At 37.6% G+C, this 24,092-nt stretch overlaps 1 protein-coding gene across 2 annotated transcripts in view; it reads right to left on the reverse strand.

The window, feature by feature from the left end:
- COX18 (COX18, cytochrome c oxidase assembly factor) overlaps nt 1-24,092 on the reverse strand; it is a 110,997-nt gene that overhangs the window by 38,677 nt on the left and 48,228 nt on the right. The window contains exon 7 of one of the 2 annotated variants that reach the window (XR_005859574.2): nt 10,150-10,213. The exons of the other annotated variant lie outside the window; for it this stretch is intronic. The gene's annotated coding sequence lies outside the window, so the exon portion shown is untranslated. Of the gene's footprint in view, nt 1-10,149; nt 10,214-24,092 lie in introns of those variants that run through there. 2 annotated transcript variants of the gene reach the window in all.

The following is a 24,092-nucleotide window of genomic DNA, read 5'->3' on the forward strand; positions in this document are numbered from 1 at the left end:
AAGCAGCACTAACCAAATCTTCAGTAAAACAACTTGTTCTCTATTTATGCAGCTCTTTGTTTATTTCAGGGGAAGGACTTCTGATTTCGAAGAAAGAGAAGAATCAGGTTCAATTTGTTTGATATGCTGTTATAAACGCTGGCAGACAGAAATACTAGTGCGTACCTGCAGAAGCACTCATCTCCCTAAAACTGAGACATTTCCAAGCCATTGTGTCCATTCAGAAGATATTCTGAATGTTCCCATTCAAAACCCAAAAGACAGGCAAATATTTTCCATAATTGTAAAATTCTGAAGCTTCAGTACTAAGGCAGATTGGAAAAATTTACAAATGAAACCAATTCTGCTCAGGTTTGCTAGCCATACCTCCATGCTGCTACCCTTTCCAAGAACTTCAACACATGGCAATGGAAGGAGATGAAGGAAAAACGTTGACCAGTTTCAAAAAGCAATAAAACAAGCTCTGTTTTAATTGCATAATACGTAGAAAATATGCTACATACTTGCACTTGATAGGAACAGCCACGGCAGTTACGTATGTGCTAATACTTATCCAGATGCAGGACTGCCATCCTGACTACTGATGCTTTTGATAAAAAGGGTCAAGAACATAACATCAACGTCAACAAAAACACTATAGGTGTGCATGCTCATCTGCCTTATTAAACTATTGCTGTACTTATCTGTATGGAATTGAGAGTTTCCAGGCTTAATGAATCCATACAAACATACAATAACAATCAAAACTTCTGTTTCTCCTTATGATTACATAAGAAAGCAGCCAGCACACTGCATTGCATCTTATTCCAGAAGAACTTCTGTCTCCCAGAATATGGGGATCCACAAAGCACTTTACTTTAATGAAACAACAGAGTAGAAAATACTACAACATTGCCTTTCAGCTTCTTCTCCTAAAAACGGAAAACAGTACTTCTACACATTTCCTGGGTATGTTAGACAGTGATGAGGAAAAAAAAAAAAGATTTCCTCGCAACCTACATTCATGTTACACTGTGATTGTAAGTCTGCAGCTCCCTATTCTCCTTCACACATGGGAATGTCTGTACTTCTGTTAGAATTCTTCCCATTACAGGAAGATATTCAAGTTCAGAAAAAATGAACCTGGTCCAAATTTCTAGTTCTGAAACTATCAAAGCAACATCTGTTTTTGACTTCTAAAATAAAATAATTTATTGCTGTTAATTTAATGTTTAGATAACATTCAGAATAAGTATATCCTCTCATCTGAAAAAACAGATAAACAGTTAAGTCCTTAGTTGAATAAAAAAACACCTAATATTTAAAAAGCAAACTAAGTCCTCTAAAACAATTCAGTCTTTTTTTGTTGCTGCTGTTGGAGATCAGATTAATTACAGACTGAATGCATATAACAAACAAAGTAAAAATAACAGCCTTTTCAATGTAACCTGATTTGGAAGTTTGAGCAGTTTAAGCTAAATTAGTAATGTTTCCTAGAGATTAAAAATGTCATTTTAATCAAGTTGCAGAAAATCAAGTATACAAATATACTCTCATTTTTTTTCTGCTTTAGTCTTGAAAATACTTGTGCATTTATACATAAGGATAATCCACCAAGTTCAAGCCATCAACCTGTGCACGAGTCAGGAATTGCTCCGTAAGACTGAAAACGGTAACTTAAAAGAACATCTTTGGGGCAATTAAGATCGTGGAAAAACATCTCTGTGAATTATGTGACATGGAGGAATCATGATCAAGCACTGCAAAGCCCAAGTCTGTACATGCCTCTAAACAAAGGATTTGTCTGTGGTGTGATTGAGTCCCTACAAGTAAGATTTAGCTGCAATAAATATGTGGAGTTTAGTTGCTTATCTTGGGTTGTCCAGCCTTTAGTCGTCTGGAAATACAGAAGCCAGTTTTGCCAGATCAGATTTTAAAGTGAAAATTCCAGTACTGGTTTTGTTTCAACCTGGCTGGAAATCTCTCCAGCACAGATTCTTTCATTCTATTTTAATAGTCTGAGTTTCAGCTGAAATCTGGAATTTTAAAAGCATATGCAGACTTCTTAAAATACTGATTTAAAATCATAAAGCACTTGGATTTGAGGGTGATTTGAGTGGCGACAAGAAACACACAGAATGGAGTACTTTTTCATGTCCCTATCTCTCTCCTTTCAAGCTATGCTTCAAGACTGAAGCATTTCTTTATCTTAACACTGATAGTTCCCACCATAAATACTTTCAACACATTGGAAATAATCAGACCCCAAGATCTTTCAGTAGAATGAGAATTCTTTGAATGCAGGTCTAATATAAATTGAGAATATTCAATGTCAAACTTCTTCAGGTATCCTTAAATGTAAACACAAAAACTCTGCAAAATAGGAGTCTACTGGGTCAGAAGAAAGGATTTACAAATTATAGGCTATCACATTAAAATATTTAATTCCAGTAATACACTTACTGTACATCCTCTGCAGACTATAGACTGGTCAAACTGTAAGCCCTCATGGTCCTTAACCTCTCCTTAGATGTAGAGTTTCTTGTGAAGTGATTTCTAGTCAACAGAAATATTGTATATAAGCTGATGTGAGAAATGTGATGAACTGAAGGAGCTCTTTACATACATCTTGTAAGACATTTTTGGTACTAGGCACTTTCTGTATAGAAGTGGAGTTCACTGTGAAATAAGCTTCTTTCTTTCATTTCGTGTAGGATATCTGAATTTTGATTTTGAATTTTTCAGAAGTTCTGCTGTCACAAGTTGTCTGTAGGGCCTAGTTTCATTCCTTTGCCAAATGACATCTAGCAAGATGCCCAAGGAATAGCACAGTCATGGGAGATGAGAAATAGTATTTTTTTCCTCTCATTTCCTGCAAATGCTGCCACTTAGACAATGTATTCAGTATCTCAACTTGATTTTATTAAGATTTTCATATTATCTATGTTTTGCTAAAACAAGCATTTCTAAGATTCCCCTTCAGTGTCAGAACTGCCACGTTTTGTAAGTTCTCAGTACCCAATGTGGCATTTCTGGAGTTGTCCTCACAAAACCTGAGATTCAATGGACATAATCTCTTCAGGAACTAATGATTTCCTGCCCAAAGCTGAGCCTTAGCTAAGACTTAGATCACATACTGCATGCGATTGCTTCACTTTCTCATAACTAATAATTTGTTGTTGTTGTTGTTGTTTTTATTATTATTATAAACCAGAACACCAGAAAGCTACAAATCATCAGGAAAAATACACTTTCTGACACTAATCTGTCCTTAAACTTTCTCTTTAACATTCTCAGGTCCATTTGTCAAATGATAAGAAGCCTTCCAACTTCAAAGTGTACACATATCTCCTTTGGCCTACAAACTCTCTGCCTCCTGAGCTAACAGAAAGGTTGCAGGCACTGAATAGTGCTGGGATTTGGAACTACATCTACAGAGATAAGCTTAATCTTGTCCAAACATAAAGCACTGGCTTCCAAGAGAGTCCACTGTCTCAGTATCACAGTGTTAAAACTCTGAAAGTGAAGCTCTTTTTAGAAGATCTAGTAAAGACCGTGTAGGCATATTCCTATATACGATTGATTTTAGTTTTATTATTTTTGTTGATACTTTAAGACTTCAAGAACAAATGAATATTAGGCTATCAACCAATCATTATGTTTAACTAATTTAATTCTACAACAAAGACTTTGAAGGAATTATTCTGCATTATACACTCAGTATATGCAAAATTAGTTAAGTATATTTATTTGAAATAATAACCTTTGCTTCAGCTAATGTGTGTCAATGAAAAACACGCCACTGAAAAAACTTAAAAGGAAAGAAGAACACCAAAATAATTGGCTTTGCTTTTAGAATTACCAAGTTAAATTCATGGGTGAATTAGGAGACATAAAAGATTTTTTATTGGTCAAATGCATAGAGCAAAACCGACTCACCAATCCACAACCCAGCCAGGCAGTTTTGCCTGTTCAGTGCCTTCCACCAAGAGCAATGGCATCACGTAGAGCTAGCAGAGTGTCTGTGCCCACATCTCACCCATTTTTAGTGCAGTCATTTAAAAACAAGAGGGCATTAGAAAATCAATAAGAGTAAGAATTCAGTTGATACTATGGATTCCTACCTTCAGGCTCAAAGATTTTTATGATTCAGGGTCATCTGTAAAAGTATTTCAAGGCCTAATACATATCTTCTACCAAGACCTTCTTAATCTTCTATACAGATCTGTATCGACTATCACATTTTGGCCTCTACTAATCATGTTTTCAACATACAACAGAAATGCTACCAAAGAATGGCAGACATTTTTAAAAGATGAGGATTTTTGTTAGTATTCTTCCCTAGTACAAAGATGATGATTGACAAACTGCAATTGAGAGAGCTGAAACAGACATGGGGTGGGGGAATCACACCACCACTGTATTAAATACTTTGCAGGGAAATATCGAAATATCAGCTCTTGTACATTTCTGAACACTCTTCCCAGTGGTCATTTCATGTTGGTTTATACTAAAGACCAAAAGTAGAACAGTCTCAGATCTTTATGTACATGAATAAATTCATGTGTAGATGACACTTTAAAAAAAAAATTGCTGATGATACATAATGCCTTCTTTCTTGGCAAATTTTCTTCTTTCTCTGCTCACACTCTTACATTTACAAGAAGAATGTATACTTTTTGCTTAAGCTAAGTCCGGCAGACCATGCTTTGAGAAAACTATACAAAGTCAGATGAAACCTTCTACAACATTTTTTTCCTCCTCAGGGCAGTGCCTGACACTGCTGACACAGGACAAAAAATTAATTAGAGGTGACACTGTACTGCACTGGATAGTGAAGCTAAATCATCTCCTAAAGTTACACCACAGAGAGGTTAATGTCAGGGCACTTCACCTATTTCTCTCTTCTATTAGAGACTGCAAGCTTGGGTATGATTTCAACCTTGAGCATTATAATAACAAATTTATACTGCAGAAGGAGAGCCATGGATAATGCTTATTCTTCTGTGGAATAGTCAGCTTACCAAAGGAATTTCTAATTATGTTCATAATGTTCATAGGTCACATAATGTTAAGACATCCGCATTATTGTTCCTTTATAATTTCAACCACCTAACAACAAGGATATAGCCAGTCTGATATGATTAATAATTATTCGGTTTTGACAAGCCAATGAACAAATGTAGGATAAACACATTCACCTAAGCATTTTGGGGTACACTTAGAGATAAACAGAATCCCAGACCTTGCTTTTTTTCATGATCTGTGAAAAAGAGGTTAATAGGAAAATAGAGTACTTTTTGTCTCCAACTCCTTCAAAATCGAGCAGCGATCAAAGATGTCCTGCAATACAGGATCCAAATATTCTCTTTTCTGCAGAAATATGAATTACTAGTCTTTACCGACCAGGCAAAACAGTCCATTTCAACACAACAGCTAAAATCTCACTGTACCTTCGGAAAAAATTGTTTCAGTTCTACAGACTTACTGGCCAGCTCCTTTCATCTCTGACCCAGAAGGCACAATTCCATGATGTGGTAGCTTACAGAAAAAACTGCAGAAACAATAAATCAATCCATCAGAATTCCAGGAAAACACATTTTACTCAGTAAATAGCCCCTTTTGCAAGCCTTCATTTAAATTATGAGGTTATACTCTTTGAATATACACAGCACATACACGTTATGTGTGCATGTACCAAGAGAAGTATGTGGAGGAAGTTGCCAAATGGCACAAAAAAATATGGCTGACATAACTACTGAGCAAAGCCATCTTAAAATAATCTTAGCAGCATAGCGCATAGAATACTTCCAGTGTCTTCTCTGTGCATAACCCTTCCACCTGCTTCTCATCTATTGGGGACTTTTTGCATATTTGACAGGAAAGAATGAATAGGAGTTAATGTAGGCCTTGTGTTTTGTGTTCAGCCATCTTGGCAATCACATTAAAAAACTAAGCCCTCAAGAAACAGTCCTTAGTTACCATTTGAGGACCACTATTTCTCTGCAAAGTATGAGAAGATGGACTATGTAATAATCAAATCTATTCCTGCAAATGTGAGCAAAGTAGCAAAAGTAATAAATTAACATTTTAAATTAATGTTTTTACAACATTAAATAATTTCCCCATATTTTTTTCTACTGCCATTTACAATTTTGTATCGGTCACATTTTAAATGTTTTGTTTAAGATTGCAAAGTCCCAGAAAAAGTTTGGACGGCTTGGGATAAGAGGAGAGAAAGGAAACAAAGTGACTGCTCATTCGAAGGACTGTTAATGAGATTACATTAAATCCTCCCTAAATACTCCATTAGGCTGGATTTCATTATTTTTAAAATAATAATAATAGCATAATATTTATTGTGTAACCTCCTGAAAAAGCCTTGCCTAAAGCCATGGCACAGCTCTGGAGTTTTAATCTGGTCAGGACTGCTACAGCAATTAAACATAATCTGCCCCTTGTGCTTCAGAGAAGATCTGACCCAACCTTCTCAACTCATACAAATTCCAAAAGGAAGCTTTCACTCCCACATGATTTCACAGCTATAAAGTAACAAAATCGCCAGCATAAATTTGACTGGCGGGTAAAAAAATCGTCTCTGTTAAGCAATGGGGCCCTTTAGATCAACTTGTTAGCAGGTCTATTCACTCACAAGTAAGCACTCCGCACTGTGGGTGCAGTTTTCCACAGAAATACAGGTATTGTTTGCTCACGGCAGTGAAAGGAGACTAATGCACATCCTACTTGGTGCCTGGCAGCTGCTAGAAAGCACAAAGGTATCAGCTCTCACTGATGCAAATAGTTAGAGAATGCAGAAGGAAACGTAAATAAACCATCCTTGAAAAACTACCCTAAACAGAGCATTATTTTATTTTATTTTTTGTGCAGAAACCGGTGCCAATCCACAAGAGTTCCCCTTTCAGCAGTTGCCAGGATAAATTTCCCCTTTGGGCAGACAGTCTGAAATCTGAGCCCATCATGAATGAGAATGTGCAGCTTTACTTGAGCACACACTGAAAATAAAAACAGAATTCTGTCCAGGGAAATTAATCATTCTCAGCACCTTTGCAGATACAGTCTATCCCTTTAGCACTGACCTACATACTGTACAGGCTACGTTTCAAAACAATCTGACATTTAAATCAAAACTGCCCAACTTCCCGCTCCCTCCCTTCCTTCCCAATGCATGAACGGCGGATTGCCCTTCGAACAATGTTACTTAGTGGTGCTTCAGGACACGCAGTCTCCTCTGGATTTTATCACCGCAGTTAGGGCTGTCTTGAACTGGAAACTGTAGCTATCTGGTGTGATACGCAAATACCGCGTCCAGAAGCACACAGAGAAGGTGATAACGGTGGGTGACGCTCTTCTACTTGAAAGCGAGTATTTTAAAATAATGCAGTTATGGTACAAACTGTCATTCTGGAACTCAAAGGCGGACTTCTCAAGCTGTGATTTCCCCCACAGTTTAAGGAAAATGAGGCACCTACAAGCCAGCTCAGCAACTTCAGACAATTCCCTGCTAGGGAAGGGTGCCACTACCACAACACAACAGGTATCCTGCAGCACTCCTCTGGTCGATAAGGAATGACAAGCTAGACTAAGTTGCACTGTTTTACACCACCAACACTTAAACCTTTCAGTTTTGTTGTTGTTGTTTTACTAAGAAAGTTGGCACTGAAAGTGCTCTACGTTTCCTCCTGCAGACTTGGTCCTTACCCTCCACAAAAGCATCAGGTGAGAGGATTCTATACACCCACTCAGGTTCAGACACATACCTCGGCACTGCTATTTCAGCGGCATTATTAGAGTGATTAGGTCATGCTAGCAGATAAAACACTGAGTCCTGACAGTGCTCACGACAAAGCATTGCCAGCACAATGCAGACACTTGAGCTCTGCATGCATCAACATTGAAACAAATCTTGATAAAGTCTTTCATTATTGGAATGCATCTTCACAGCAGAAGTAGCCATAACTGGAACCCTTGTATATATGGACAGTTTAAGCCCAGGCACACATTTTCTTGTCTGGATTTTTTCTTAGCTTTTAGCCAAATCTTGCACTCTCTAAATACTCAAAAATTATTGAGACTTTTAGGTGTGTATGAAGAAATCCTCACTGGAACACTAAATACTTCCTTGCCTTCTGGCCAAGCAGAATTATTCTGCTAGCCATTTCATAATAAATAAATAGAATTCTACCATCACTTTTTTTTCTTTTCAGAAACTGAATCCCAAGCCATTTAACAGGCACAGCTGTTACTAAAAGACAGCTAATTTCAGGAGAGGCCTTATAACAGGATGGGTTGCACCTTTTCTGAAATCCCAGTTTCTACTAATTTCAATTTAACTTATGCTAGGACATTAACTTAAATATATATATATATATATATATATATATATATATATATATATATATATATACACATACAAACAAAATAAGCAAACAAAAACAACAAAAAACCCAACCACCTTGCAAATGGAAAGTTAAGTAATAATAAAATCCACTAGAAGAGCATCACAGCATATGCTGTACTTTACAAAATAGTCACTTGGCAAGACACTTTGCTGAACAGCTAATCAACCACAAAACTGCCATTAATATCTGATGAATGTAGCACTACCCAAACCCAATTCTGACAAATAGAACTACAGAATCACTGGGGTTGAAAGGGACCAGTGAAGATCATCCAGTTTGACCTCTTTGTTCCAAGTGGGATCAACTAAACCATGTAGCTCACTACTGTGTGCAGTTCACTTTGGAATTATCTCCAAGCAGGGAGACTCCACAAACTCCTTAAGCAACCCGTTGTGAGAATGTTCAACTACTCCCACAGTCATTTTTTGTCTTTCATTTCAATAGAATTTTCTGTATTTTAATTTGCATGTCCCTCAACTTGTTGATGCTCTTCCTAATGCAGCCAAGGATACTGCTGGCCCTTCTTTGCTGTGAGTGTGCATTGCTAGCTTATGCTCAACTTGTTTTCATTATAAATTACCATGGAGATCAATGGAAGATATTAGGCAGGCCCTATTAAGATGTATTAGTTCATTTTCTCATGGAATGGAGACAGTATTCCAGTATGACATGGAATTATACCTATTTCAGGGGAAACACCACTGAAAGCTTCAGACCTTCTGGGCAAGACCCAAACTGGAATCTCAAAAACAGATAGCCAAAAATAAGTTGCTCTTTCTAAACAAACAAACAAACAAAAAAACAACCCTGTATGATAACACTTTAATTTCATTTTTATAACCTAACAGGCATAATCAGCACAGTACTGAAACAAGCTTCACAGAGAAGAAGCGAGATACCAAGTCAAGCAGGGTTTCCATTATCTTGTTCAAAATCATTCTAGTCACATAAAATAATAACAATGGAGCATATGTTAATTAAGAAGAGATTAATATAGTGACACTTTAATCAGATAAAAACTGCATAAGTACAAGCAATAATTCCAGTATTCTAGAATTAACTGCATAGTCACTTCTGTAGTTTGTGGTATGTTGCAGTTATCTTAGTAAAGGTCTGTAGGTGTAAGAAATTAGGTCTGTACGCTGGACTCCACTACTTGTGAATGTATTATGGTGGTGTACACATATACATGAATTTTGCTTTGCTAAAATTGTGCTACTCCAGCAAAAGCTCAGTCTTAAATATCTCTAATAACCGTTTTCAGTCTCTGTGGAGGAATACTGCAATATATTTCACCCACACCTCACATAAAGACTACACTATCTCTCTTCTGTGTACAGCTTCACGTTTGTGCCTGAAAAGCGAAGGGGGGAGCATGTCTGTAGCCACGTACCACTCGCTACCCAGACATTTTCCCTCCATCCCTTGGGGAATAGCAACCACATGAACCTGTCTCCCCTTCCAAGTGTTTGGGGGGTTCTGGGAACAAAGCCATCCACACCACATTTGGCACCTGCATGGGTGGGCTAAGGAAGAAATACCCCATGCCTTTTTTCCTGCTTAGTACTGTTCCTCAGGCAGTCTTAATTTACCTAACACTAAGTTACTGCTACCACGGCTTCTGGAATGAATTTCAGATGAGCCAAAGGTTTCCTGTATGGTGACTCCCGTCACTTCAGCATGAGCTTAAGTTCAACTGGACCAAATAACAGACTCAGGCGAATGCTTAAAACAATGGTGTTTCACCTACCTGCTTATAAGCAGTTTCTTTCAGGATAGGGGCTGTGCAGAGAACTTTGCTAAGCAGCACAAAACTACTGAAAAAAAAAACAATTTTTCCAGTTAAACCAAAGTAAACATCATTAAGAAAATCTTTTCTAATGAACAGTAATAAGTAGAAGATAATGGGCACAGGCCAAGGTTAACTAGGTTAGCAGAAAGGCTAATAATGATTTAGATAATGACAAGTGCCAGCCTATTTAGTTGTGTTTGTTTTCTTTTTTAGTTTTTCAAACTAATACATAAAGTGGTTACTAACTCAAAAAGCAAACACTATTCCTTACGCATTTTTAAACAGTAACAGTGAGGCACAACAAGGCTCAGTAATTTGTAATCCAAATCAATAGGTAACAAGACTTTTAGCAGCTCTGCTTATACCCACACATAGGGATATATTGCCACATATGAACAATCATTTTTTTTTCCCCCACCCTTAGGAGTCTCTTACAATCAGACAGTAAAAATTTATACAGTAATATTTATCATACGCCTACATGCAATGTGAAACAAGTATCATCCTAGTAACAAGAAAAGCACAAAATGAGCAGAGAGAAAGTCACAGTCCTGGCAAGTCACTTCTTTCTCCTTTCAAACAGTTAACTGCAAAATACATAAAACTGAAGCGCATAAAAATGGCATGCAGCAAACAGTAAAACATAATGGAAGTTTAACTGTTAAATGAATAATAACCCTAGCCAATGTGGCTATGATTTCATGCTTTTCCACTGTAAAAAAGAGGAATCTGTCCACATTTCATAACTCCAGAGGGAATGAGTTCCACATTTTCTGGATTGTCCAGAGTAGGAAGCAAGTCACCCCTTCACTTGAGGCACTCACCGTGGCAAGGAAAAGCTACAGTCTGCCACAGCTGAAGTCTACCAGACTGTTTAAGATAGTGGCATTTGGGAAACTGACAAAAGTCATACCATGCCACAATGCCAGGGCTAATGAGGAGCATCTCTTCCAAAGAACTTGTGCAAAAGTTGAATACGGCATTGAATACTGTGACACAAATTGTGGCTCTGCTTTTGGTTTTCCAGAAGCACAAGATTAAGCAACTCAAATTACCATGGTTAAAATCCTTTTTTTTTTTTTTTTTTTTTTCCCCAGCCTTTTCACAATGTCAATTCAGCTACTAAGCAACCTTAAGTTAAATCTGACCAAGGAGCTGGTCCAGCTAAAGTATTTTCCATGAATTTCTGAGAGGGAAAAGGAGGAGACTGCAGGGACACGAATGAGTGGGCACAGTGATCCCAATACCTAGGGACGCTCCCAAATATTTGCATGGCCTTACTGATACAGGACTTGCTCAGAACTAACAGGCAATGCCATTTTTGGATCTGGAGGCATATAGCTATATCAACACAGAGCTGCAGGGAACCACATGCCCCAAACCAGCTTCCCTCCTTTATGCTTTTATTACACAGTTTGTCATAGAAATCTTCTGCACTGGGAGTGTGTGATAACCAGTTCTCACATCCCATTAAGCAGGACAAAAAGCTGTATCAAATGAAACTAAGATCTGGGAGGGCTGGTGCTACAATACAGCTCTTTTCATATGGATGACACAGGACTTGGTTTAAATTACTAACCAGTGTCATTATTCATAGAATTTGGAGTCTTTGCCAATTGCTCTAGTCACCCAGACTCTCCCCCTTGATTATAATTTTATTGTCTCTCTTTTTATTGCACCATTGCTTTTGGATTTACTATGGAAGAGTAACGGTTCATTTAACTTTTAGAGATAACTGCTAAAAGGTGAAATTTACTTTACCCCAGGAGACAGTGTCCTTGGTTGTCCCACAAAAGGAAAACATTAAATGAAGTCCTAGCAGTCAGATGAGGAGTGATGTTTCAGAAAGTGCTTTAATTCCTTTTATTTAACCACTCTTAAAAGAATGTGTGGTGCACAGATTCTTAAAAGAATCTGTAGTCCTACAAGAAGCCAGTTTATTTGTTGCCCTCTTCAGATTTAGTAGAATGAAGAACATCTCTGAGAGCACAGTATTTTCCTGATCTAAATGGGTGAAAACACAATTGCATAGACCTAGTGTATATCACAGATGCCTGAATAGCACAGTGAACATTTTAGTGAGCCACACTACTGCACCTTGATAATAGGATCTGCTGCAAAAATTGCTCTTGGTTACACAGTGACCAAGCAGATAAAGCCTGAAAAGCGTACGACATGCTATGTGTAACATGTGTTCCATTAAATAACTTAGGATGAAAGCATCATAAAATAAAATTTCTATAAAACTTTATGATTTTAATAGTTTGACTTGCTAAGTTCAGTTTTCTGGAGACTTGGCAGGCTTTCCTGGAATACAGACTGCGACATCTGAAACCTCTTTTGTTCCTTTTTCCCCCCCTTTTTTTAAACATAGCTATTTGCAATCATTAATGAATAGTGGCAAAATATGACATTTAAAATTAACCCTGAAATCCTGGGACTGTCTCATAAAAAAAAACAAACAAAAAACCAACAAAGCAGACTGCTTCAGTCTTCCAGTTAGAGTATCGTTTAATCCTGTTTTACTAACTAGACTTCACTGTCTTAACATATTCTATCGCATCAACCTGACGAGAGCACAGTGGAAAGGATTTTTATGGCAGTATTTCATAGGAGATTTGTATGGGCTGTAATGTGTTCCCGTCATCTATGTCAAAACATTTGTGTTGGTAGTTTCATTCTACTAGTATCTGCACTGATATCTTTCATTCATTACCATTTATCTGCCTCTTGCAAGGAGTCCAAACTGAGAGCATCTAGATTAAAAAGCAAAAAAAAGCATATTCCTTCCACTTTTTTTTTTCCTCCAGCAGTTCAGATGTCTGGAATGACTACACATTCTAACACTTTTGAAAGGAGATTCTGCCTCGTGTAATAGCTAACGGAATGTTCCACTGCCATTGCAGGGGAGGATGCAGATAGCTCTAATGCATTTAAAAAAGAACTCAAGAACTGTAGCTCTGCATTGTTTTTGATGAAATCACCTAAAAATCTGAAGTCTTCTGCCCACGCTCTAATCTGCCAGTAATATCTGCCAGTTCTACCTAAATTGCCTATAGCAGAACTTCCCAGCAGCAAAGGAACCAAATATTAAATGGGTTACAACATGATCACTCATTCAATATTAACTTGCTAAGAAGTTGAGCTTTTAGCCATGAGAATTTTTTATCTCCTGAGCCCTTTCTGTGTCAGCAATGTCAGATATCATGTTAAAAGTGCTTCCTGAGTATGCCACTAAGATTCAGAGAGCTGTGTAAACACCTCAGCAGTGCATTTGGTGACTTGTCACAAATACATTGAAGGCAGATCCTTAGATATTTCCATTCAGGTCATGTGGCTCAGGGAGCCAAACTTCAGGGAACTGAGCACAAAGACTGAGTCAGTCCACATGATTTAGGTTCATCCATCATCAAAACACATAAATGCACTAGGATGGAAACAGTGTCCTCAGTCATCTGATATTAGAGATTTATGCTCTACCTAGCACAGCTGATGAGTAAATAGTAAGAAAATATGCATGCAAATTGCATAGATAATGAAGAAGCAGCTTTTTGTTCTAAGACAGTGCTGAATCAATGACTAAAGCATGCACTCTGCTGCTGCAGCTGCTGTATATTTGACAGAGGATGCAACAATGACTAGAAAGAAATAATAAACAGGCAATGTCTGTTTTCAGAAGACTCTGAGATCTTTCTTGCTTGCCCTGCCAGGCACTTCTGAGACTTTTTAATTTTCTGTGCTAGCAAATACTTCACAGGCAGCACATTGCCTACCAGCCACAAATGAAACCTTTTATTTGCCCACGTATTGCAGTATTCTGGCTGTATGTGGTCACTATGCTCCATGGGATTAGCCTCAGAGATGGCTGCAGTCAGGAAGCGCATAGTGTAAAGACATCCCTTTTGACATGCAGTTCATCGTAACTTCCAGAATCAAAGGGATTAGTCTTCCATTTTTGGAAGAATCTTGGATCTGAGTTTTTTCAGAAATGTTTACAACTGGTTAATCAAAACTGCTTAAGTTCTTTAACACAATTATTTAAAATAAGCTTTTTTATTGAAACATGTTTCTCATTAATAGAAAAACATAGATGATGTAAATAAAAACATGCATGAAAATCAGGCTAGAAACCTGAAAACTAGCTGATTAAATTGTGAAGCATCAGCATTTCTCAAATTCTGCCCTGGTTTTAAATGACAAAACCAATGTAAATTATTTGTTAGGTACAGTGGGCCTAACAGATTAACTCATTTTATCATTATTAAAAATGCACAGAAGGATCAGAGACCGTTTAAATAGATCTATATAGTGCAAGGGGAATGAAAGCAATGTGTTGTTAATGGTATTCAATAAAGCTCTGTAGAAACTGGAAAACCTTGACAAATCAAATAACAAATGAGATTCTGCCAGGCTTTAAAGCCACTCTATAAAGTGCTATCCTAATGATCCAATTAGATCCTAAGGATCTAATCTCTGGCACAGGTTGCCCAGAGAAGTGGTAGAAGCCCCATCCCTAGAGACACTCAAGGTCAGGATGGACGGAGCTCTGAGCATCTGATATAGCTGTAGGCATCCCTGTTCCTTGCAGGGGATTTACACTAGATGACCTCTAAACATCCTTTCCAACTCAAATGTTTCTATGACAACATCCTACTAAATTTGTTCCAGTAACAAATACGTGCAGGGAAGGTTATCAGTTTCTCTGGATGCTAAGAAGCTTCTCCAGTGATAATCCGAAAGGAAGCATGCTACAAGCAGAGGTAATGTCACTTCATGGGAAAGACAATATCATAAAGTTACTACAGAAACTCTTGTACTGAGAACCAAAGATACTGGAAGGGCTATCATGGTTGCTTTTGACATTGGAGCAAGAGCATACACTAATAGTTACCATTTCATACCTGAGAAAGTAGCCCTGGGTGCCTTGTTCATTGTACATTATTACCATGATTTTCCTTTTATTAACTTCATTTGGAGGTCTTCATCTTTAGATAGATGCTGCCAGCAGCCTGTATTCTAGATGGCAACTATTCTGTATTCTACAATCTGCAACTATTTCAGTTTGTTAAATGAAGTCTTACACGCCAAAAGCGCAGAGCTGCTGCACTCCAGTGCAACAGCTATGGATACAAAACACATGTCCCTTCATATCCTTTCAACTTCACCTCAACAGCCCATGAGATAATGCTATCTCAGTCTTATTTAAGTGTTGCCCTCAAAGGAGATGATCCAAAAAGCCTGCAGTTTCCATCCCACTCGAAAACTGTACTCTCAGCATCTCTCTAGCACAAGCTTCTTTCTCTCACCCCTTTCAAATGCTCAAGTTTTCACAGAGACCTCTGATCAATTTAAATTCAATGACAAGGCTTATGTGACAAAAATATAGTAGTTTTAAAGATGCATGAAAGAGAAAAATGCTGTGCACTCAACAACAACTGTATTACTTGTCCACAGCCTCTGGCATGAGTATATCGAATAGTCCAAACTCCTCTCTGGGATTCTTTCTTCCTAATCATGTTCTATGAAAAAGTAACATCTAATTTGATGATCTTTCACAACATGAAGGCAAGGAGACGAATGTTAAAGGACATTTAGTCTTCTACAAGCACTGGTAAACACTTTTCAACATTCCACAAAAGAAAAACAGAGAAGGACTGAAAGCTCTAACTGTACTGCTCCACAGTAGAAAGTAAAACTTTCTAGATCAGTACTACTTTCTTCATAGTTCACCTCGAATAGCGATCACAACAATAAACTAGAAAAGAATATGAAGACCTTCAGCCCTGTAGAAACTTGCAAAGATTTTTGGCTGTGCCTTCATTTACTCAACACCATACAGTTTACCATATAGGCCAAACGATACCTACATTTCAGGGAGCATCTTTGGGAAACATTTAAGGCTATGAGAAAGCGTTGGGTCTGAGAACAATAGCAGTGCACAAAATACAGAGGTAGACAACAGTTTTAAGTATTGCAGACCATATTTGAGCTGCCATTCAAGCTCCTGATTCTCCTGGATGAATAGGAAGAAAGTTAGAGAAAAGCAGGATTACTGACAGCTTATGTTTGCAATACCTCCAATAGAAAAGCCTTTTAGCTGGGATTGTGATTTAGCAAAGAAAGCAAAGATACTGGAAGTTAACACATCTCTATAATATGGTTCTCCACATTCAGAAGCAAGCCTCCTCCCAGTTACCCAGTCCAAATAAAATACAAATAAATAGACTGCTGAGTACAAGTCTTTCTCCAGTGTAGCCCCCCCCCCCCCCCCCCCCCCCCCCGCCAAAAAAAAAAAAGCCTGAAGTTTTGGTTAGAGGGATACGAGACTATGTTATCCATAGGGTTCATACTCCAGCAAAGACAATAATAACATTGCTATGGATCAAGCTTCCTCCTGTTACTGAGTGTGCTATACCAGCTCCTATGAAACTTTGTCCACTAGCATCCATCTCCTAGCTGCTTTGGACTTGAGTGCACAAAGACTTGATTCTCTAGGCCTCTAACAAAATTCCCACCACGTTTGCAGGGACTTTGCTTTGAGGAAGTAATGTGCAAGGTCTCCAAATATCACTCAGTGGCCCTAAGGAAAATTATTTATTCTCTTTGTCAACACTTTGAATTTCTTAAGCAGCAGAAAAACAGACTGTATATTTTAACATGTAAACAAGCTCAGTTAGCAGTTCAAAGATTTAACCTGAGTGTTCATGCTAAAAAGCAACCAACATCATCTCCCTTTGGTCTTGAAACATTTCTGAAGATCCTCACCAGTTCACAGCTTTGATCTAGCTCCATAACTGATTACAGCTAAAAGGTGGTCTTTGACTCAGTGCCAGTATTTATGGGTAGAATACAGAGATATCAATAGACCAGGAATTAGCTCTGCCCTGAATTTCCTCCTGCAAGATCAAGCCCTGTACTATTTGGCAACAGGTACTGGGCACTGCATATGAAAGTGCCACCTGGGCTGGCCCTGTATAAGCTGTGCTACGAAAATATCATTCTCATATTTTCCAGTTTTACTATAGCTGATTCTAAGAGCAGCTAAGTTTCCACATAAAACAAATTATACTTTGGTTTTATATAGCCAGTCCTTGCAAATTACACAATTGAGAGCACGACTGTTTAAGTAACTAGGAAAGGCATTATTTGCTGTAAAACTTTTAATTATTTACCGAAGATTGGAGCCAGTCACAGTCACATGAATGTATCCATCAATATGCTTAAACATATAAGTAATTTGCATGAACTTGTAGTTTTAAAAGTTGAAGACTGGCAAGTAATTTGCATTTCATAAAATGACATCAGACAGTCTTCCTGTATACCTCAGAAAAATCAATACAGATATAAAGATCAATCCTATAACACGTGCTATTTATGTTAGCAACCTATATGAACACTGACTAAAAAATAAACACAGATGTATTATTTGTATGAGTTTGCGCCTTTGAGCTGCCTTTCATAACTTACTCCATGCATCTAAGTCAAGTGAACATGCTGAGAAATATCAGCAAATAAAATGGTAATACAGTCTGAATGACTAAAAAAAAAAAAAGGGAACAAACTTTCCCATCAGATCCACATGAGAATTGTGTTTTGTTTTCTATTTTAGTTTTAAACACTTTTCCTAACCCCTACCTTGGCCGTATCTATAAAACTTCCATGAAATATTACAAAATCTAAATTCATTAGGGTAAAATTCTGATCAAGAAAATAACATACACAACAATTTAAACAAGTAATGACCCCAATGTCTCTTGATCCAAGACTCACTTATCAGTGGCCTGTATTAGTACGTACTGCTATTCATAGGCAGCATAGTGTGTTGTTGTAAATACGAGAAACGTTCCCTGAAAATACTTACAATCTAGCACAGACTTTCCACAGTATTAAGTGGGATAATGAGCAACTGAGTTTTTAAAAAGGCACACTGAAAAGCATGGCTCCACTCACTGTAAAAGAAGAATGCCTTATTCCTTTATAGCTTTATAGTTACCCTTCAAAGGACACATTTCCAACAAAGCTTGAACTTCTGGTTGACTCCACTTTTTGGAGGACACTAAGTTCAGGAAATTTAGGTTTTTATTTTAAAAGCACTTAAAATTGCCATGCATCCTATTAAAGGGAGTGGAAAACTGCTGACTTAGGATGAGATAAAACAGCAGCTTTCGTCATGCCTAATTGCTGAGGAACATCTTGCAGTCATCAAACAGAAGGGGAGGGAGACTTCATCCTTCAACTCCCCCATCTGTCTGCAGAAGATTTCTACTTCCTGTCCTAAAGTGCTGTGTAGTCTCACTTTCCTGCTGTGGTCCAGCCCTAATATCTGCATTGAAAAACTGGTTGCTGAGAGCGGGCACCACAGGTCACACCTTAACAGCAGTGCCAATGGGGATGTGATCCAGGACATACTGTGGGGAGCTAAGTTGGGATCTTTCAGGTTAAACATTGTTATACAAAAGCTCACTACCACAGCCAGTGGTTAATTTCAAATGGAACATATTTTTCTGAGAAGTAACTGAATCACCGGGGAATGCTGGAATTAAATCAGAACATGAGATTCCTGCAATGTTTACCAATCCTAGTAGCAATCAGAGTGAGGGCCACGTCTGGCATATAGGAGGATTGTTTTTCAGTCTGATAATAGCACCGCAGTGAAAATGAAAATTCGTTCATCAACTGAAAATCTGGCAATGGTTATCACGGCCTTGGCAGAACACAGATTCCTTCATGGTCTGTGGATGCAACACGTGCTGGAGAAAGGCAAACAACTTTATGTTTTGTCCCTTCTCAAATTCTGACACAGAAAACAAAAGGTCTTCCATGTTATTCTTGTTTGAAGAGATAGAAGGGAAGGCAAAGAACTGAAAAAAAAAAATAAATACAAACAATACTGGCCCCCATTTTGATAATAGATGGATAACAGATTTAGAAACCAAGTATCCTGCAGAGACTAAAAGTATACGACTAGGCTACCGAACATCTCATTTACATTATTTCACAGACTTGGGTCCCGACTTGGAAATCCACTTACAGTTCAATCAGGTTGTGACTGAATTTGCAATATATGAAAATTAACTATAGGAAATAAGGAGTAGGTATAAGAAAAGCGTAAGTTTTATTTGTTATCACGAAGACAACTGATGCCTGTCTGAAGAGCCTGTAAACATTCACAGGAATTACAACCAGATCCATTTGCCATTATTTGCAGCCATGAAATAAACAACTGATTCAGAATCAAGTACATAAAGATACATGGACAAATTGGAAGTGATTCGTGCATATTTATAGGAAATCATATGAGGACATCCTAACAAGATACTGCCCTCAGGTGAAACATGGTAATTCTTAGTATGGACATACAAAATATTAATATGGACTTACAAAAGTAAACTTTAGAAGAAAAAAAATGGGTAAGCTAAAACTAAAAATCCACCCTCACAGTTTAAGTCTCTTCATTACCTAGAGTGTGGCTTAAGCAAACTCACTCTACTTCACACTTATGATGAGCAAGGAGGGTACATGCTGTGAGTTCTGGCATTTGTTTCTTCTCAGTGATAGCTCTGTATCAGCATTCCCCATCACCCTCCTTCATTCAGTCATCTTGATTTGGAAATAAACGTCACAGTAAAAGATGCAAGACAATGCAGTTCACTTCCAAGTATGTTTGTAGCATCACTAACATTAAAATGAATTTGATTCCGTTTATCCAGCATAATTAACATTAAATTAAATTTACTCATAAGACCAGGCACAGAAGTGCCACATGGCTGGCTCGCCGACACTGTAGCCATGTGATGTCAGTTGTGTTGAGTTTACAAGATGTGGACTACCAGATTTCTCTCTTGTACCTTTGATCCACTTTTAGACAGCAGGAAGACTGCCTGCAAAACAGAACAATGCTTAAGATATGGTTGTCACTGAGTTTCTTCTTTTGATCTTGAAATCCTAAGGCAAGTTTGAAGAGAGTGCTGTCAAAGCCACCCAAACAACATTTTGACCTTGTTTTTCCCTTGCATAGTCAAGGCAATACTAGATTCCAGTGACATTTGGCCCTGTCAAACTCCACATTCCCTTGGAGATAAGAAAGGCATTGACTTCAGCTTTCAAAATATACAGAAGGAGTTGCAAAACTGCTTCAGCCAAAGGCTTTGTTTGGAGAAGAGCACAGGTCCCATTTGTTCATTTGCATCCTAGCACATGAAAATTCCATGTCCAGACATACTGGATATTACTCTGGAACAGCTTATTGTGATCATTTGAATATTAAAAAAGAGATAGAACACAAATGTTTTACAAAATGTGTTTAATGAAGATGCATGTTTGATTACAGCTGTCCACTAAGACTAGACTGGAATTAACCCAAATAAACAGGAGGAAGTGAGAGCATAAGTAAATTAGAAGGGGAGATCAAGAATTTGTTTCTCTAAATCCAAAATGTTTAATCCTAACTACCAACGATGCTTCTAGACCCATGGAAGACATCTATCAGGAGACACCTGAGTCTCTGTGGACCAAAAAAGTGCTATCACAATTGTTCTGTGTTCTTCTTGAACTGAGACTGCGAATAAAGATGTGCTTTGTGCTCAATGTGCACTTCGTTGGTACGCAAAAAATTCTGTCTCTCTTTGACTTAGAGAATTTTCAGAGCAAAGGGGAATTACGTACTGAAGTTTGTACAGATGGAGTGTTATATGTCATGTGTGGGAGGATTGAGGTCAATCTTGTTAGACATAATAGGACTTCATTCATTATGGATGAAAAGATTCAGATCTTACTGCTATGTGAGAGGATCAGTTGAGTTGTGGTTTAGGCAAATTTACAGGACCTGCAGAAGAGTGAATTGGACTACTGAGAATAACTAATTAGAAAATTTCAAAGAGCTGTTGGAATATTTGTAACATTCCTCCCCATTTGCACAACAATTTTCATTATGGAAAGTAACAAAAACCAACTGTTGTCAGTTAATATAAAAATTATTCAGGCTATCGGTTCCTATCATCAAGGCATAAGCTGATTACCAGCTGAGATCAGAAAGAAATCCATTCTGCTCCAACCCCGCTATGGATATAGTATTACATAATTAAAGGTATACACTAAAGGAAAGAAGATTAACACCTTGCTTTAAAGCATCCAGTGATGGCTTCCATCAGAAATTAATTATTAGGTCAGATGGACAATTGTCTGTTCTACAAAGGTAGGTCTTCTAGTCTTAAAAAAACCAATGTTGTTCAACAGAAATTCTGAAATTTTAGGGAGTTGATGCCAAATGAATCACTAACCACCTCAGCCATTGATACTTTAAGTGGTTTTATTATATTGTCTAGCTTCTGGGATATTTCAAGGCTAAGAACTCTTCTGTCACCCTCAACAACCCCACTGACTAACTAGGAAATAACTATCTACATCTGCCACAGCAAGGTAGTAAAAAGATTGCTGAACCATAGGACGTTTACCCTTGGTATGAAAATTGTCTGGATTACAGCACAATAAAGTTGCAGCCTTTACATTCCAATGCTCCAAAGAGAGTCTGAATTGTCTAACAGAAATGTTACCTCTTTTGTTGCTGTTGTTTTTGTTTTTTGAACTGACAAGTTCATGAAGTCAAAGAACTTAAAGGGAATGAGAGAGCAAGTATTCAGCTCAGCCCACATTAAATTATTTTGGCAACAAAACTGATGAAGAAAAACAATAAAAATGCTGCAAAGACCTTTTCCAAATGTTTCTTTGAAAGAATTTGTACATAGCCAAGAAATGTTGGTTCCACACCAGACTCCTATGCCAATTTCTTCTTCCTTTCTTTTTATCTTCTAAAGATTTTACTGGTACTTTTAAATTACAGAGCTTTTATAAGATAGAGGGTACTTCTTACCAATGATATTTTGTCTACAACTCTGAAATATTTGCTGTTATTGCTTTCCCGTTATTGTAAAGTAGTTTAGGGTGTTAGAACTTCAGACCTTGTATGACTTAAGTTGCAAGATCTACTAAAGGCCTGATACGGCAGCGAAAATGTCAACAGTTCAAAGGGAGAGCACAGGCAGAGGTCACTCTGGTGGAAAAGAAAGACATAGAGCTGGCAGTCTTAGAATTGTTCATCTGCATTGGACAATAAGGGAACCAACTGCAGGCATGGCATCCAATCATGCAACAGAAATGTCTTTAAAATGTCAGTACTATATTTTTAAGACAGATAAAAGCTCTGATATAGCTGATTCTTCTAAGTATCATCTCATAAGTTATTGCTAATGCTCACTTATTTCCATCATGTTGCATGAACTTCAGACAACTAAAAGTATCAATTACATGTTGTAAAAAGACAAAGTAAAACTAATCATTAAAATTTATGTTTGCTTTTGACTGATTAAGTTCTTCTTGGACATTCAGTTGCAATGAGAATTATGTTTGACAGGTTTTTTTGAACATTCCTAACATTACAGTTTATTTAAATACTCATCTGATTTTGTCCCAACAGTGTTTGCCTTTGAGTTTGTATGAAATGGGACAGGAGTCTTCAAACTACATTTTCTTCTTTCACTTTGCACAAAATAAATACCTGCTTCATGCTATCTATTTAAAAATAAAATGTTACCGAAAGCTGCTTATTAAATGTTCAGACAATATCATTTTATTAAGAGATCCTAGTCATTTTGGAAACCTCCAAATGGTCCTGGGTTCTATACTGTCTATGGTAGACTAAGAAATGTATATAATACCAGGAAAGACGTCATGTTAACTGTTAACGTGTTAACAGTCAACCTTCCCATCTCCCTTCACAGGACAAAAGGCATGTTTCACTGAGACTAGGCTCAAAGCAGTGGAATTCTCCCCCCAGTCCCCTTCGATTAATCACATAAGTACAACAAATGACATCTTTCAGGGGTAGGAAAAATTCTTTTTTACCAAACAAATCCTATTGTTTGCTTGAATCTTGTGGTTTTATGATGCTGGCTGGAGTCTGGGGACAGTAATAATACTGTAGGATCTAAATCAGCAAGTTGGCCCATTTTGAGGTTGTTCTTGTGAGGGCTGTGAAAAGCCTCTGACCATAGATGCCTAGCAAATAAAGACGGCTATTGCAAACCAGAAACTTTTTCAAAAAATACCTCAGAGATGAAGAATGCTTTTATTAACACCATATGTCCCAGCTTGACTTCATGCTCTCTCTGCTATCAGGAATGACAGTACAGTAATGTAGCAATAGATGGAAATGACTCTAGAGGACTCAGTGTCACAAGTTAACATGGCAACTGTGTAAATATATCACATATTAAACTTTTTAAATTATGCAGTAATATAGATTCTTGAAAGATACTGCATAAAACTTACTGTTCACGGAAGATGATTTCACTGACGAGCAGGAACTTTTCAGTCAAAATCACACAAGATCCTGAGCAAACGGACACTTTCTGATTTTTTTTTAAAGATATATCCGCGTGCTTCAGAAAATACACTTGTTAGTTCTGCAGTTTGTAAACTGCAGAAAAGGCTAGTAAGTATAAGAACCTAAGAAGAGACTTAGCCCCAGTTCTCACTCCTCTTAAACAACAGCCCAGTTAATATCTACTTGGATGTAAAGCAGAAACAGCAAAAGCACCACCTTTTCCAGGAACTGCATTCTTTACTTCTTAGGCTTCTACTACTCTTGTCCAAAAATGAAACTTTCTGTTCAAGGGAAGCAAAACAGTCACTTCAGCACTCCTGTTTGCATTTCCTTTTATGTTGCTATTTCAGCAAACACATAAATGAATAACAGAATCAAGAAATACTACCAAGACCACTGGTTCTTGATCTACTAATAGAATAGCACTACTAGGGCACTGGAACATAATAACCTCCAGTAACATTTTACGGAATAGGGATGGAGTAGACTTTGCTTAAACTGAGCCTACACAAGTGTGCAA

Source organism: Gallus gallus, chromosome 4, assembly GCF_016699485.2.
Source record: "Gallus gallus isolate bGalGal1 chromosome 4, bGalGal1.mat.broiler.GRCg7b, whole genome shotgun sequence".
Taxonomy (NCBI): domain Eukaryota; kingdom Metazoa; phylum Chordata; class Aves; order Galliformes; family Phasianidae; genus Gallus; species Gallus gallus.